The sequence below is a fragment of the Medicago sativa genome, chromosome 7 (genome assembly GCF_051527215.1).
Source record: "Medicago sativa cultivar Bolivia chromosome 7, Bolivia_mono, whole genome shotgun sequence".
In the NCBI taxonomy this organism is placed as follows: Eukaryota; Viridiplantae; Streptophyta; class Magnoliopsida; order Fabales; family Fabaceae; genus Medicago; species Medicago sativa.
This window is the reverse complement of record NC_140755.1, coordinates 50,140,059-50,145,688: the sequence shown is the minus strand read 5'-3', so window position 1 is coordinate 50,145,688 and position 5,630 is coordinate 50,140,059.

The window sequence follows — 5,630 nt, the reverse complement described above, 5'->3', positions numbered from 1 at the left end:
AGTAAATAAATAATAGTAAAAAAGGCTTAAAAGCATTTTTTACAACTTAAATTTTAAAAATTTACAGTTTTAACCACCTAACAAAAAAATAACAATATTACCCCCTAACTTTACAAAACGTTCAAACAGCTGAGAAGACGCCACGTGTCCCAATACAGGGGGCCAAAATCGGAACTTTTTCAAAATTAAAGGGCAAAAGGAACATATTTCCCTACAGATAAAAGGGCAAAAAGACCATATTTCACTAAAGATAGAGGGTCAAAAGAGCATATTTCCCTAAAGGTAGAGGATAAAAAAAATTGTTATGAAGTCAAAATCGCAACTTTTTAAAAGTTAAAGGGTCAAAAATGCAATTAAGCAAAGTAAAAATGTCCTAAAGACTTAATAAAATGACAAGAAACAAATAAAATAAATCCTAAAAATAATTATAAATATGATTTATCAGTCATCTCTTTCACCCAATTTTTGTTTCTTAGTTACATCACTTGTTCTTTACCATTCATAACCCTTTGTTTCTTCAAAGTTTCTTTGTTCATCATTTTCTTGGTCTTCTCCAAAGTATGCCTAAGCCTAAACTTTGATAACACTTTGGACTCTCCATGGTGATGGCTAAATCTCAGGTTTGAGTTCATAAGTTCCATAACCTATAGTACAAACATCAATTCCACAAAGGGTTCTTATTTCATTAATCCTCTTCAATAGACCATTATTCCTTTTCTTTTATGTTGCATTCCTTACAACATTATTCACATTGAAGGAAAGTTTTACCATTTTTATAATCATTTTTGTGACTACAAAAAAGTTGCAACTTGACTTCAAATACGAATGATGCTGCAAGGGAAGCAACATACAAGAAAAGAAAGAACGATATATTGAAGAAGGGTAATGAAATCAGCACCCTTTGCGAAATTGAAGCTTGTGATATAGCTTATACACCTTATAGAGAACCATAACCTGAGATTTAGTCATCACTTTGGGGAGTCCAGAGGAAAAACCTTATGTAGTTGAAGCATGTGCTATATGAAAATCTGTTGCAAGAAAATAAGATAAATGATCAATATATTACAAAAACAAGATAATAGATAAAATAAAATTAGTCTTATTTATACATCTTCAACTTCTATCTCAATGTATTTAATCTTCTTTATGGATGCTCATAGGTGGGGTCGGGACAATTTTGGTCAAATTCATTACACAATCCAATTAAATTCATTAGTTTGAATTGGGTGAACAAAACATATTTTTTACCTCAAACCCAAACCAACCCAACCCGATGATGATTGAGTTGATTAGATTCAAGTTATCAGGTCCATGAAAAAGAATTGTTCATTACGGTAATAAAACAAATAATAAATGTACAAGATTAAAAGAAAAAATAATAAATTACAATAACGACTATACCTCTTAAAAGATCCACAACGACGGAAGAGAGAGAAAACTAAAGGCAGAAGAAAATGGAGTCGTTAAAGGTTAGAGTAAACAAGTTGACAATGAATGGCATTTCATCGCCGTAAGGAGATGGCTATGTGGAGGCACACAACACATCATTGAATTGAAGAATCCTGAGGAGGACTTATACTTTTTAGTCGAATTACATTCACCCTCTATGCTCCTCTTTTTATAGTGTAGTGGCGAGAAGATGAGCACTGACGTGCTCGTCTATCCTCATTTTAAAATTATAACTTTATTAGTTAAATTACGGTCACTCTTTATGGTACTTTAATTAAAGTTTCACTTTCCGGTCAAAAAAATTAAATATTTCATTTTCCGGTCAAAAAGATTAAAGATTTCATTTTCAATAATTAAATTATATTGTTAAGAAAAAATTTGTAACACGAAAAAGTACAACTAAAAAGAGAGTTTGGATGTGGATTCTCTAATGGTGTAGATTTGGATTTAAAATTGAAAAAAAATTGAGTTGTGAAGGGTAAATCCATCCAAAAAAAAATAATAATATAACATTTCCATTAAATTAATGGTAATCTTAACTTAATATATTCATTACAATAAATTTGAAAAAATTATGAAAATATTTAATACTTCCTCTATTGCATAATTAGTGTCCATTTGTAATTTTTTCATATTCTCTCGTGAGCCGTCACTTATAATTCTACTTTGATCTCCTTCATCTACACTAAAAAGGGGTGATTTATGGTCAATTTATTTACCCTCATTCACCCCTCAAAATCATTTTTCCACCTTGGCTTTTAATTAAATAAGTGATTTTCAAATATATTTAGATTTTTCTTTTGTGATTTTGTCGCCTTAGTGCGACACTATTTTATCATAATTATGTGGACTAGTTTTGCTTTCCCGTTCAGTTCAGATTGTCAGATTAACTTCAATCCAATGCACTGATGGTCGGAATAGGCAAGTGTACCAAATCGTTTAGCAAGTGATATAGTGACATGTAGAGTATCGTATCTGCATGGATTGTCGTTTTGTCGAAACAACTCGCGTTACTTATTTTAATTTGACGATATAAAATAAAATAGATAAGGGTTTGAGATTGCAATTTTTATCTGTTTGCAACAAAGAAAGTTACCTGTTTTTGGTTGCAGAAAAGAAAACAATGGTTGGGACTCTTTGAATCCCCCCTGTTTATATTGTTGGATAATAAATAACATTAATGTCGCGTTTAGTTATCTTAAGTACACTATACAAGTGATTAGGCCGTTGGAACGTTCTAACCTAGTTACGTGTCAAGCTGCACCTGCTGATCACATGGTGATCCTTACGTGCTGGGTCTATACTATCTCGGTTGATTTAGGTTTATCCCTCCGATGGATAACTGCACCTAATGATCGTACGGTGATCCTTACGTGCGGGGTCTTGCTAATTCAAAGGTAATTGAAACATAGACTTAAATTGGCGTTCCAAGATTTCCAAAGGCAATGAAGGCCAATTTTCTTGTAGGTCGACCCATTTTTTAATCTTAGGACACTCATAGCACACTCTCCTTCCCCCTATCAATGTCTACCTTACCTATAGGTTGAGGAGAATGGTCTTACTTAGGTTTATTCCCCTTGGTGCTTGTTTTCCTAATCAATAAACTAGTTACATCCTAGGTTCAACATATTTTACTCAATATTAGTAATATCACCTCCTAAGTACTTACTACTAGGGTCAACTTGCTTTCGGTATCTTTCGTCTAATTTACTAATCACTTACTTCCTAGACAGGTAGTTATTAGTATAAGAACATAAATATCAAGATATAAGCATCCAGATAGTAATAACAATATTAAGCTCTGTCACAACCTAAGTACCTAATCTAGGGTTGCATTTCTCCAGCATAAATTAATCCTAAATAAAACTTAATAGCGAACAAAAAATAAACTAAAATAAAACAACATTAAATTAAATAATTATCCAACAAAAATAAACAGAAGTTCATCTTAGAACCCTAACCTATAGATATCTAGTTAAACATGATAACTAAGACAAAAGGACTAAAAGATAAAAACATACCCTAAAAAAAGATATGAGAAGATAGAACTCTTCCTTAGCTTCCTAGAATCGGCTGTTGGAACAAAATGAGTTTAACAATGCCTCTTTGAGTTTTCATGATTGATGCACGGTCGGTTTATATGGCAAGTGTACCAATCGTTTACCAAGTAATAAAGTGATAAGTAGAGTATTGTATTCACAGGGATTGTCCTTTCGTCCAAACAATTCGCGTTACTTATTTTTATTCAGTTGAAGATACAAAATTTAAGGGTTAAAAGAGACTTGCAATTTTTATCAGTTTGCAACAGAGAAAGTTTACCTGTTTTGGTTGCAGAAAAGTAAGTAGCGGTTATGATATTCTTCGAATCCCTTTTGTATATTCATTGTTGGATAATAAGTAAAAGATATGTCGCGTTTATTTATCTTAGGTAGACGATACAAGTGATGAGGTTGTTGGGATGTTCCTAATTGGATAAGGCACCACCTAACCTAATGGGATTCAACACTGAGTATCTAATTAGGCTTTATCATTCGATGGCTAATTGCACCTGCTGATCGCATGGTGATCCTTACGTGCGGGGTCTTGCTAATTCAAAGGTAATTGAAACATAAACTTCATATTGGCTTTCCAGTGTTTCCCAAGGTAATGAAGGCCAATGTTCCCTTAGGTCTGCCCATCTATGAATCTTAGGACACTCATAGGACACCCTCTCTATGTTTTCTTAGTAGTTCTACAAACGGGCAACTCTAATCTATGTCTACCTTACTAAGGGTTCAAGAGAATGGTTCTATTAGGTTGTAGCTTTAAGTCGGACAGCTAGGTGTTTGTTTCCCTAATTACTACTTAGTTAATTCCTAGGTTCGATAAGGCACCACCCGACTCAATGGGATTTAACACTGAATACCTACACCTAGGGCCAACAATTCTTATGACATCTTTGGCTAATTAATAATCACTTACTTCCTAGACAAATAGTTATTAGTAAAGGGATATAAATATCAAGATATAAGCATCCGGTCAGAGATAAAAATATTAGGCCGTGTCACAACCTAAGTATCTAGTCTCTCTCATAGAAATAAAACTACATACTAATAAAACTTAATAGCGAACAAAATAATAAATAAAATAATAAACGACATATTAAAATAATAAATATCCAACAAAAATATATAGAGGTTCATCTTACAATTCTAACCTAAAAATATTTAGTTACACATGGTAACTATAAACAAATTACTAAAGATAAAAAACATACCCTAGAAAATAAAGAAGAAGATAGAAACTCTCCCAAAGCTCTAAAATCGCCTTCCACTTAAACTTCCACAGTTTGGAACGAGAAATTTTGAGTGAGGAAGGATGGTATTTATAGTGAGAGTTTCTACCTGGGTTTGGGCTAAAAGTGCAAGCTTTACCCACAACGGAAACAGGAAAAGACAGTTACTCCCCGAGTTTTTGCATGCACGGGGCACTTGACAAATCTCTAAGGCGCATTAGAGTAGAGCAATTTTCTTGCCCCAGGTGCATGGTAAATGCCCTAGGCGCATGGATTGCTATATTCATGCCCTAGGCATTTTTCCATGCCCTAGGCTCATTTTGCCTCTCTTACGGGACCAATCTTCGATTTTCCGTCATTTTTAGGTCGTCGTCTTCAAATAACTTGCCTCGGGACTTTGGGAACAGAATTCCTCCCACTTGTAAGTTTTCTGAGGCCTATTGGATCTTTATTCTTGTTTCTTGAATCTTCACAATTCTTCGGATGTTCTTGATTTGCCGATTTGCATGATTTCTTCGTGAATTACTTCATAAACCCCCTAAAATTGTCATGTTTCGGGAAAACTAGAATTATAGACTCAAATATAGAAAAAATATTACAAAACTCCCGAAATCATAGGCAATCGTTCTAATACTCCTCCTTTTGCTGCTAAATCCTACTAAAATAAACTGAAAAACATGTTAAGAATAACGTAAGATGACATATCATCAATGATAAAAAGGTATTAAAAGTTCAATTGGATATGCTTATATTTATTCAAGTGTACATGACCATAAGCTAATATTTATAAGTCTTAAAACAAAGTATTGGTTTTGGAAGAACAAATTAGAGCAAAGGAATTTACAAGGGAATCTTAATTGCAAGTCAAAGTCTGAAGGCACCAGAGTCTGAAGACCATCCAGAAGCT